This window comes from Miscanthus floridulus, chromosome 4 (assembly GCF_019320115.1).
Source record: "Miscanthus floridulus cultivar M001 chromosome 4, ASM1932011v1, whole genome shotgun sequence".
Classification (NCBI taxonomy): Eukaryota; Viridiplantae; Streptophyta; class Magnoliopsida; order Poales; family Poaceae; genus Miscanthus; species Miscanthus floridulus.
Window position 1 is genome coordinate 90,178,610 of NC_089583.1, and position 12,447 is coordinate 90,191,056.

The following is a 12,447-nucleotide window of genomic DNA, read 5'->3' on the forward strand; positions in this document are numbered from 1 at the left end:
AGAGCTTTCACTTGGCTCTTCTCCTATTGCATGGAAGTTCAAGAAACAAGCAACTGTATCTCGTTCTAGTACGGAGGCCGAACTTCGAGTTCTTGCTACTACTACTGCAGAGATTGTATGGCTGCGATGGTTGTTGGTTGATTTTGGTATTGCTTGTGATGTTTGTCACACCTCTTCTCTGTGATAATACAGGAGCCATACAAATTGCCAATGATCCTGTGAAGCATGAATTTACAAAGCATATTGGTGTGGATGCCTTCTTTACTCGGTCTCATTGTCATCAGAAAACTATTTCTCTCCAGTATGTGCCTTCAGAGTTGCAATTGGCTGACTTTTTCACTAAAGCATAAACTAGAGAGCAGCATCGGCTTCACTTGATCAAACTTGATGCTTCAAATCCTCCGCTTCCACCTTGAGTTTGAAGGGGGTGTTAAGTGTATGAACTATGAAGGCCCTTATACTACAGGCCCATATGGCCCATGTGGCTCTCTATATATAGATCATCTCCACCTGTGGAGTGGTTATCTTCTCAGATCCCCAAGGTTAGTAACAACATGGACATGAGCAAATGGAATCGGATTTCATCAGCACTGTTTATCACGTTCTGAAAAGGCACTCAGGCACTGGCTCGAAGACATTTGGGCTTGAAATGTCTGGTTATATGTTTAATCATTACAACTTATGTCATCTTGATAGCTGGCTTCACCTTGCTCTTTCATCTGGGCTTGAAGAACTCATCATTGAGTTGTGGTCAGGCATAATGTGCATGTCACAGTACTACTTCCCATGCTCCCTTTTATCTGGCAAGAGTAGAGACTCGATTCAGAATCTTCGCCTTAGCTCCTGTGCCTTTTGTCCTACAGTTACACTTTGCTTGAGAAGCCTGAAGAAGTTATATCTTTGTTCTCCGAGTACCACGGATGATGAGTTACAGTGTATTCTATCAGATTCCTTTGCTTTGGAGAGGTTGGAACTCCTGAGTTGCAGCAAGATAATTAACCTTTAGATACCTTACCTGCTGCGGCGCCTCAGCTACCTGGAGGTGAAAGTATGCATGAGTCTAGAAGTGATACAGATCGAAGCTCCAAATCTCTATCCACTTTACGCTTTTCACGCGGCAACCCTGTACAACTCTCACTTGGAGAAGCATGTCAAGCGAAAGACCTATACATGTCCCACTATGGCGCCGTCTATTTTGCTCGTGTGGACCTTCCACTGATTGCACCATGTCTCGAGATTCTTACCATTGAGTCGTTGAAGGAGGTATACTCTAAAATTTATGGTAAATTGGTAATTATAGACTAGTGAATGCATATAGTGGTAGGAAAGAATTCTTAACTTGGAGTATAACTTGAGAATCTTTATGCAGATGGTCAATAATATAGCGATCCTACCCAGTAAATTCTACCAGCTCAAGTACTTGGATATTTGTGTTCCTGGACAGTACTTTGTTCCAGACTATGATTATTTTTCTCTGGCTTCTTTTCTTGACGCTTCTCCTTCCTTGGAGACTTTCATCTTGGATTTTAATGTAAGTATAATTTTTCATATTGCAATTAGCAAGTATACCTAGTGAGTAGTGACTAATGGATCAACTTGAATATCATGCATTCTGTCTTTAGTTACGTAGGGTATTCGAGGATCCTGAGTCAGTTCTTGGGGAACTCTCGCAATCACATATGCGCCAGACGGCAGAGCGCCACTACGGCAACCTCAAGAGGGTGAAGATCGCCCGTTTCCACCCCACGAAAAGCCTGGTTGAACTAACATGTCATATTCTTGAGAGTACGGCATCGCTTCAATGCCCTACATTGGACACGAAATGCTGTTGTTCTGGGGTTTCTCACAGCAAATCTGGCAAATGCTTCATCTTCGCTGTCAGAGCACACATCGAGGGAAATTTTCCCTCTACGACTAGGCTAGACTTTCCGAAGCCTTGTATTTTAGATGTCAAGTTATCATTGCCATCCAATGTTTAATGAGGTGTCTGCTTATTAAATTACTATGGCCACTTAAGTTTAGAAGAAGTCTTATTATCTGCTGATCTGCACCTCATCGGTGGTTGCGCCTTTGTTTGGTTTGGCTTCGGCTGTTCGGCAGTGTACGCACTACCTGCATGCCTGACTGCCTGTAGTCGGTGTCTTTTTTTTGTCTGCTTTTTTTTTTCGGCATTGGATATCACATGAAAATGTATCAAGTACTCCAAAGCCCGCTCCACTTTATTTCTCTCTCTCTTGTCCTTCGAAGAACCTCTTGTATCTTCTTTGATCAGATTGCTCATTTCTTCTATGTTGGAGAGTAAAAAGGAATTAGTGGTGTAAGGCCATGTATAATGCAAAGATGCTTAGACTATCTCCAACAGCACCAACCCAAATACGAGACATATTTCATGGTTTAGGTCATCTATAGGGAAAGGGCCACGCACCCAAAACGTCCCTTCTCCAACAGCCAACGCAAAAAGAGAGGAGTCCCGAGCAGTCAAGCCTCAAAACCCGCCTCCCTCCCCGCCGAGTGCCGAGCCGCCATGGACTCGTCGCGCCGCGGGCACGCCTCGAAGCTCGCTTCTCCCTCCTCCCTCTCCTCTCCTTCCAGCCCCCAGAACTAGAAATCGAAGCCTCCGGCACCGCAGAGCTCCGAGGCAATCGTCGGGGGAGGATTGGGGAAGGGCGAGCACCGAGCAACAAGAAGCATGGCCATCGGCGCCACGTTCTGAGCGAGGCAGGTCGTGTCGCCGCCGGGGAGCCTCGTGCGCGTGGGTCAAGCCGCGCCGACGTCGGACCACATCCGCGCGAGGCGGGGCCCACAATGGAGGAGCAGCCGCAGCCGCCGGCTCGAAGGAACCCACCGTGGTCCGCCTGACCGCACCCCACAGCGGAACCACCTAGCCGCGGGCGCGCCTCGCCGAGCCGGCCGCGCCCCGCCGCGTAGCGCCGGTGTCGGTGTTTCGAGTTGCCACCAACAAGTAAATTTCTAATATTACGCGTCTAGCTCGGATGGTGTGCTAAGAGGACACGAGATTTATACTGATTCGGGCAGAACGTCCCTACGTCCAGTTCGTTGCTGCTGCTCATGTTACTAGCACTGAAAGTTCGTAGTAGGGGTTACAAACGGTCGAGAGAGGGACATGTCCCAAGTCTCTGATGTAAGGAACGAATGGGTGCCGAGAGCTCGATCGCTGCTTGGCTGCGTGTTCGGGGTTTGGTGGATTGATCGGATTCGAGTCCGATGGTTCGATGCGATGTGTTGCGATCGTTGGTCCGATGTCCTTTGTGGGACACCCTACTTTCTCTTTTATAGGCCAAGGAAAAGCACGGATTACAGTGGAGAAACAGAAGAGAACGAGAGGAAGAAGTCCTTCAGGATCGCTAGGTCCTTCTTCTCCTATATGAGGGTCCGCCGACCTTGTAGACATCAATAGGGACAGCTTCCCGTCGCGGCCCTGTCCATCACTAGCGTCATGTGCAGGCGGCGTCTGCCGGTCATGGCGATCCACTCCGTCCTGGCGGACATCACGGCGAATTAACATGCCCGTCAGTGTTCGTACGGGGGTTAGGCATAAGAGTACCGGTACACTCGATGTTGTTCCTGACGTGAACCCCCAGGTATGTCCTGTCGTGGGTCACGGGCTACATCGAGGCGTGCCAGTCACTTTTCCGGCGTCAGAGCTTTGATCCAGGCCCATACGCTTGGACCTGGAGTGGTTGGCGACGGTATGGGTCTCCATCGGGCGAGACGGAGCCCCCGGCCTTGGAGTCGGGCGAGGCGGAGCCCAAACCCAAGGGTCGAGCGGGGCGGAGTCCGCCCTTAGGGGTCGAGTGACGCGGAGCCACCCTTAGGGGTCAGGCGAGGCAGAGCCCGCGACCTCGGTGTCGGGCGAGGCGGAGTCCGCCCTCAGGGGTCGGGCGAGACGGAGCCCGTGGCCTCGGTGTCGGGCGAGGCAGAGTCCGCCCTTAGGGGTCGGGCGAGACGGAGCCCGTGGCCTCGGTGTCGGGCGAGGCGGAGCCACCCTCAGGGGTCGGGCGAGGCGGAGCCTGCGGCCTTGGTGTCGGGCGAGGCGAAGCCACCCCTTAGGGGTCGGGCGAGGCGGAGCCCGCAGTCTCGGGGTCGGGCGAGGCCGAGTTTGCGCACCTAGGGGTCGGTTGGAGCTGTAGTCACGCTCTCGACTGCTCGGATGAATCAACCTTGTTGGTTATTAGCTCATCCTCTTCGGATACCCTAGTATTGGTCCCCGACAGCCGGCGGCACATGGCCTCCTCCGTCGCGGTGTCCCCCCACGTCCTCGCTGCCGCCTCCTTCCCCAAGCCGAGCCCCGCCCCTTCCTCACTTTTCCTCGTCCTCCTCGCGCTGGCCCTGCCCCGATGCCTGCTCCGCCTCCGCTCCGCACGCCTCCTCCTGCTCGTCGCCTCCGACTCCACCTTCGAGTCCTCCGTCAGGGTTGACTACGTGAAACCCGCCAAGTCAGAGCAGGAGGAGGAGGCCTTCGCACCGGAGGAGGAGGACGATGCTGTAGAGGCCTCTTCCGTCGTCGAGGGTGTTGCCGCCGTTGCCACGGGCCGCCCCACCCCGGCGCCATAGATTTGGGTTGAGGAGAGAGAAGATGGAGGGAGGACACATATTTGGATTTTTCTCCCTCTTTCTACGTAAAATAGGTGTTTGGTATGCCTACTCTACTAGATGTCATTTTTTTCGTGTGCATGATACATTTTTGGTTTAGGTCGCTATATGGATAGGCTGTTGGAGATCGTCTTCTATCGGCGCTTAAAGAGGGAGGAAGTATAAAATATTATCTAGCAGCCGTAGCCTACAACAGAACAGGCGCTTCATAACTAGAAAACAATGGTAGTTACCTTTTCAGAGCAGTATTTGCTTTAGCCCAGGAGCGGCGGACTGCCTGAAGCGTCGAACGCTTGGTTAGGCAGCGACTCCGCCTACAAGCGCCTGTATCGTGTACACGGTGGCATGCTTCTACGGATGCCCTGCAGGCTGCAGCATGCGTGTATCATGTAAACTTTATTAATTATTATAGCCAAACAACTTTCATAAAAAGGACCCTAAAACATCTTCACATAATGGATCCATGATGTTTTTTTTTTCACAGGGATCCGTGTACATCTTTTCGCAATAAATTCGTGGATATATTTCTAAAATGCCTTTTCTTACAAAACAAATCTGAAATCCACATAAAGCTAACGTGACGTGTAAAAAAATTGAAAGGGTTCGTTATCCACCTCTAATCTATAATTTATATGTTATGAACCTATAAAGATTTTTTTAAATGAATGGTTAAAAATAGTAATATTTAACATAGGACAAAACAATTGTGATATGTAAAAAAGAATAGAAGAACATAATGAGTACTAAGATTGCCGTCGGTATTGAATCAGAATATCCGATTGCAAATCACAAGTCCCGTGAGAAAGCATCTTGATGTCTTTACAACGTATACACTCACAACGCGCATGTACTCATCTTTTATGAACACAAATTCTATCTCTATGAGCATCTAGAAAGACTGGACCAATAAATTCACAAAATTGACGAAGTTATTATAGGCATCTCACCAGGGCCGTGCTCCATGCACGTGCAAGCAGTGCGATTCACGGGCCTCCCATTCGTAGGGCCCCCCAAAATTACTAATTGTACCAGCAAATTGTCTAATAGAACAATTGTCTTATATTTGATGGAAATATTTCTTGTATTAATTAACAATTACTACGTAGTCGAACCCGACTCTGGCCACACCTGACCACGCACGCACGCACGCCGGCACCGCACGCGAGTTGGTCGTTTCCGTCCGCCTCACTCGCCCCTTCCTCTGCCCCGAGTTTCCACCTCGGCACCTCCTCAGATCCAAATCCAGGGAGCGACAGAGATCGGGATGGAGCTGGAGGTGGGGGCGCCATCGCCGGCGAGGTACCTGGTGGGGGCTGCGATCATGATGGCCGGCGTGGTGCTCCCGCTGGCGTACATGATCTTCCGCAGCAAGCGCTCGCCGTCCTCCGCCTCCGCCGCGGGGCCCTCCTCCTTCTCCAAGCAGACGTAGGTGTGCTCTGCCTCTCTTCCTTCCTTCCTCCATGAGGTGGAGATACCGTCGAGTCGACGCATTAGATCTGCGCGCTCGCTTTTAACTGATCCGTGACGCGCCTTTGCTGCAGGACCAAGGGGCTTATCTGAGCAAGCGGGTCGATCGATCGCCTCCCCTGATGCTTGTCATTCTGTCTGTTTCGGCGTGGCGAGATCATGCAACTGCTCCTCGAGACTGGGCACCATCACATCAAATTACTAGCTGATTAGTAGTTAGTTCCTCTTGTACCTTGTGTAGATCAGATCGATTGCTTGTTTGACTGATTTGATACAGTTATAAATGATGGGTTTACCATTTTGAGTGCACTACTTACAAGGAGCATTCAAACAAACTTCAGTTTAGCTAAACAAGCTGCTTGCCGTCTTCTGCTGGTTGGCTGGCTTATTACGACAATTGTGTAGAAATCTTCTCTATGCTAAGACTCCACCCATTCCAAAATGTAAGTTGTTTATTTTTTTCTCTTAGTCTTAGTTAAACTTCTCAAACTAACACCAAGGTTATAGAACATCAAATTGGTATTGCCGAGACCACCAGGAATATGTCTTACCAGTGTATTTATTTGGTATTGTAGATGTTAATATATTTTCTATAGACTTGATCAGGATTAGAGAATTTTGACTTAGGACAGAAAACTGGCCTATGTTTTGGAATAGAGGGAGTACTATATTTGTGGTTTGATAAGGAGCACAATTGTTGTGCCATTCATTCATTTGCATCCTCAGCTGTCAGCACATGCAGCTGTAGATGGATGCAAACCAAAAGGTGTCCATGATCCGTACTTTTTCTTTTATTGAAAACGCAGGAGAGCTGTGTTTCTTGTATTATAGAGATGAAAAATAGGGGAGGGGGGGGGGGGGGGGGGGGGGGGGGGGGGGGTTGCAACAGGATCCTCACTCATACGAGGACCAGATATGAGTGAGGCAATTACATAGACTCATGGTTCAAACACATAGTGAACAAACACAACTCGACCTTACCTAAAAAAGACCTAGTCTGCAAGCGCCTGCCCTAGCCCTTGTAGATTCTTCGCCCCAGCCATGCACCAGAGGCTGTGCTCATTCTTCAGCTCACTCCAAATCATGCTAATCGAAGGAGAAGCCCCCTCAAAAACACATGCATTCCTATGTTTCCAAATAATCCAGGCCCCTAGAATAATTAAAGAGTTCACTCCTTTTCTGTGCTCCTTGCTAACTCTGCTCATCGTCTTGCGCCACCAGTCAGCAAAACTCAGTTCGTTTTGTCGGGGGACTGAATCTGCTAGGTTCAGTGGAGTGAATAATCTGAACCATACTTGTCTTGCCACCACACATGCTGTTAAAAGATGTTGTATCGTCTCATCTTCTTGATCGCATAGAGGGCATTTATCCGGATGAGAGAGGCCCCTCTTAGCGAGCCTATCTGCCCTTCAACATCTATTTCGGATTGCCAACCACAAAAACATTTTGCGTTTGGCCGGGGCCCAAGTCTTCCATAGCCGACGCCAAGGCTCAAAGGTCACGGCACCACAGAAAAAAAAAACCTTTATAGGCAGATTTGGAAGAGTAGCATCCACTTGCATCTAGCCTCCACGTGTGACGATCCTCTTGGTCAGTCAAAACAATTCCCATGAGGCAGTCCCATAGCCGTAGGAATTCTCTAATACCAGCCCAGGATAGGCCTCCTTGAATGTCCCTTGGCCATTCCACGTTGGTGAGAGCTTCAGCCAGAGTCCGGTGAAGTACTTTGAAGGTGAAGTTCTTGCATTGGCAGATCTAGCAGCATTGGAATCGCATTCGGGCACTGATCCTGCCCTTCTGTGTAGTTCTGATTCCTATGCGATCTTTTCTCTATGGCTTCCCTCTTCAGAGTTCGATTTGCTCTCCCTAGTCCCCTTCTCTATTCTATTCTAATGAAGGCCTTTCATGTCATTCACTTCCAGGAACTGACACATACATTGTTGCTAACTAGTTTGTTATCTGATAATCCATGTGAACGGATGTGCCCTTTGTGTTTGTGTTCTTACAAGTTGGCTCTTAACAATAGAATTGTTTGTATTCCTGCACATAAGGTAGGCAGAGTCAGAAAAGTCAGCTTGGTTGATATTATTGTACTTTCGTAGTTCCGTTATTGGCTAACCTATATGATAACCATGATGCATTGCATTTGCACTTCAGATGGATTATTGTTTCCGTGGCCACATGAAGGGCTTGCCTTGTGGCTTGTGATCAAGATGGTAATTCTCTTGGAGGCAACTGGATATTCAGGGCCCACCCTTCCTCAGGTAGGTATAAATGCAAAACAGTGGTTGCAAGTAATATCATCATAATAACTAGTTAACTACTGTTATGGCACTAGTTTTGGTTGTGGGATACAAATATTTTGGATGGCACTTTAACATATTTGTCCCTTGATGTTGCACAAGAAGCTTATATGGGCATATGTATGCCATAAACTTGTGAGAAAAGCGGCACCTATTTCATTTAAAGAGTTTTGACTAAGGAATAGTGATACATCTAGTTGTCTCTTTACACAATGTGTGAAATTAAGGTGTTTGCATCAAAGAAACTTTCTTCATGACAGGCAACCTTGGTCGCTTCCTTCAACTTGTGGCCAGGGGCGAATCTAGCTTATGTTACCGGGGTCGCCTGACCCCGATGACTTCGGCAAAATTAGTGGAAAATTACTGTTTATCACAATCCATCAACGACGATGACCCCATTGTATAAATGTGATGACCCCGGTAAACTTCATGGTTGGATTCGCCCCTGCTTGTGGCACCCTTTGAATCTTGTTTTCTCATGGTGCGGCCTCTGTCATTTAAATCCTCTGACATTTGAATGACAGAGAAAACATGAAAGTTAGATTCGTAGGGTGTGTTCCCTGCAGAAGCTCTCGCTATAGTACCCCGTAGTTCACGAGCTGCAGCAGCCACAGCTGCCAAGAATCGTTACAGTGTTTCAGAACCCCAGAACCTTTTAGAAATGTCGGAAGGACAGTTACAAGACATTGTTTGGCGAAGGTTTCATGCAATGAGAAACAAATTAATATCAGGCCTGTTGAGAGATGCATATCTGTGAGCTTTATGTATTCGTGTATTCGTAGGCTCCGCCAGACTGCGAGGCCAAATAGTCAGCCAGAGTCAGGCAGTTGGGCATGTTTATCAGTTTAGATTACGCTTGACTAAAAATACATTTTTTTACTTCCGTTTTACTTTTAATATTTGCTTTGAGATTAAACTTTTTTTCTGAAAAGTGGAATTATTGAATCAAACCCCGATTGACTGATCTGGTTCAGATTCCAGAACAATGCCATGACATACTCGAGTGCTAGCATGACGTGTCCTTGACTCTTGAGACCACAACATCACTCGAAGAGGCAGGGCACCTCCTAGTCACATAATACAGATGGAGAGACAACAAAATTTCTACTCTAGTATGATGATCCTCAGTATACCAATTGCAATTGCATTCCAATGCATTTCCTACCCCTGTAATGCAGCTAGGGCACATTTTGTTTGGTCACGCAGATAGGGCACCTGAGATTAAATGCTGCTTTTATATGTTCCTATTTTTTCTGTGTTCTAGTTAAAGTAACTACTAGCTTCTGCAGTTCCCATCATCAAACGTTTATCACATTGTTGCGCCTGCAGGAAAGTCTTGTGCCATAGACATTCTCTATTGCCACTTAGAGATGCTGGCCGTGCTACCTGTGTATCTCATGCATAGAGATATGGTGCCAGTCCCAGCCTCTACTTCAGTGTTGACACTCTGGGCTCGAAAGAAAATCCGTATGGAGATAATAAAGTATATAGAGATTGTACTCGAGTAGTTGATGTGACTAAATGAAACAGAGTTGGACGTGCAATGATACTACAGCAGTAAGGCCTTGTATACTATAACTGATCTGGAACCTTTATGCAGATGACCATCACACCATCCACGTTTGGATTGACCAACATACCGGAACCTAAATCCGAACATGGATTATATGTTTGGTTTGCCGATCTGTTACCAACTCATCTTTAGTAATCTTCCCAGCTCGTAGTTTGAAGGACGGGTCGATTCTTCAAAAACTGCTGGACGAACCTGGATTATCTGTTTGGTTTGCAATTCTCAAAAAAAAAAGTTTGGTTTGCATCATGAGTTGAACCTATCTGTTGGCAACTCATCCGTAGTAATCTTCCCTGCTAGCGTAATTTGAAGGACTCGTCGATTCTTCAAAAATTGCTGGACTGGCGGGCAAACTTATTCTGAATCAAGCGGTGCCGCAATCCAACCATACTGTTAGCAAAATTACGCCTGCTTAAGTAGCTGAGCATTCGTGTTCCAGTAGAGACTCGGGGCACAGCCTATTATGATTACTTTCTCCTTGGTTCATTCTTTGTGCTTCTCCTTGCTTGGAAATTCTCATCCTGCGTATAGGAGTACATTTGAGTGTCTTTTCATCTTGCAAACACGTCCAGCGCCTGAGGCCTGACGGATGAACAGTGTTTTTCATTTGCCATGTTCAGGTACCGGACCTTCGTGTGCGTGATGGCTTGTTTTCTGGAGATCCCTCGCATCTGCGTCAGATGCCAGAACACCGCCATGAGAAGCTCAAAGAGTCTTCTGGAGCTAGCATGCTATGTCCTGGGCACATCGTTGGAATGCCTTAGAACTGGGCACCTCCTATTGTTACCATTGTCCATTCCATACTTCCATCCATATCAGATTAACAGCGATCGTCCCAACTGCCGCATCGTGGCTATTACTAGAACGTCCTCCCACATCGAGGCAAAGGTTTCCTCCACGGTTAGATCAGATGTTCAGGGCCCACCGAGAGTCTTGGCAATGAAACTTTGGATGTCTGTGCTCTGTTTTCTTCAACTTTTTGTTTCCACTTAACTTGTACTTCCTTGGTTCTAAATTATAAAACGCTTTGGCTTTTCTAGGTGAATTGCTTTGACTGTATATTTAAACATCGTGTATATCTAAGTGTATAGTCAAACCTATGTATCCAGAAAAATCAAAATATCTTATAATTTGAAACGGATGGAACATAGCCTTAAGATGGCTTTTGGATGGGTGGTCCTGCTAGTTGGTGCATGCGCTATTCTATGTAAAGTTGAGGAAACACTATGGTAAAAATGAAACCGAAGTTGTATGTAAATAAGCTCTGCTAGTTGGTGCACACGCTATTTCTGAAATGATATCCATTTTCCTACAGCGCCTGGCGCCTGCAGCTGCTTAACTTGTACTTCTTTCATTCTAAATTACAAAATGTTTTTAATTTTTTTTTTTTTGGTATTTCTAAGTGCATAGAGAAAACTACGTATGTAGAAAAGTCAAAACATCTTATAATTTAAAATAAAGAGAGTATATAGGAGCTACTGTTGCTGTTGTGATTTCTAGTCAAAGCGTCTTACAAGAGAGTATATAGAAGCTACTGTTGCTATTATGAGTGAATGCTGCTGCTAGAGCAATCACAACACCAATCTCCCGCGCACCCTATTGTTTTTCTTAATTTTAGCAAACCCTTTCCACCTTACCTTTGTCCAGATATGTGTTAGGAAAGTTATTAATAGCCTTTATGAAAAAGCTATACAAAAACTATTTTCAAAAGAAATATTTGAAAAATTATAGAAAACATTACTCTTCCTATGAACCAAAGAACTCTATAGGAAAGAATCCTTAGGAAACTTAATCCTCCAAAATTCCTATGGCAATCCTTCGAACCAAAGGGGCCTTAAAAAAGAAAAATTCCGCTTGTGTCCTACACCTAGAAAGGCTGCTTGTATGGCCTGCTTCTAGTGGGAATCACCCCTCGCACTCCACGACCGTCGTCCATGTAGCTCCGCTTCCATCCGTTTGCTTATCCGCTCCGAGCGCTCTTCCGCTGCTACACTCGGCTAATGAGTTTGTAAAATATTATAACATAAATTAATAGCTACTAAAATGACTTTTGCAGTTTCCGTGTAGGAAGTCTGAGTTAGGGACCCTATTTGGCACGGTTTCACCCTTTTTTTAAAACAACTTTATAGTCTCATGGGGTGAAGCTCTCTTTTTTTATGCTCTCACAAAGGAATTGACAGAGGTGAAGCTAAAAAAAATTGATTTTCACAGCTCCCTCTCTATTTTTCTCTCTTAGCCATGCATAAAGTTGTTAGTGAAGTTATTTTTGCCAAACAGTTTTCCTAAAACATTTAGCTTCACTGAGAAAGCTGCTCGTGAAGTTGATTTTGCAAAAAAAAAAAAGAATAGTTTTAATAGTGAAGCTGAGCTGTGCCAAATAGAGCCTTCGTATATCATGTGTGCAAGACTAAAAAAATAATTAACCTCTTCTTTTCCATAGAGTTTTTTTGTTCAGATGGTATATTTTATTGTGATAGAACGATTTATCATACC

General features: G+C 46.2%; 2 long non-coding RNA genes across 3 annotated transcripts; both read left to right on the top strand.

Moving 5' to 3' along the window:
* Positions 1 to 706: 706 nt before the first annotated feature.
* On the top strand, positions 707 to 2,144 carry LOC136549972 (uncharacterized). The gene is made up of 3 exons (XR_010782112.1): positions 707 to 1,263; positions 1,370 to 1,531; positions 1,623 to 2,144. It is a non-coding gene; the product is annotated as an uncharacterized lncRNA (long non-coding RNA).
* Positions 2,145 to 6,288: 4,144 nt separating this feature from the next.
* LOC136549971 (uncharacterized) lies at positions 6,289 to 11,049 on the top strand. Of its 2 annotated transcripts, none has more exons than XR_010782110.1 (3): positions 6,289 to 6,524; positions 8,239 to 8,345; positions 10,575 to 11,049. It is a non-coding gene; the product is annotated as an uncharacterized lncRNA (long non-coding RNA). The 2 variants fall into 2 exon arrangements; XR_010782111.1 differs by lacking the exon at positions 10,575 to 11,049 and adding an exon at positions 9,714 to 10,543.
* The last annotated feature ends 1,398 nt before the right edge of the window (positions 11,050 to 12,447 follow it).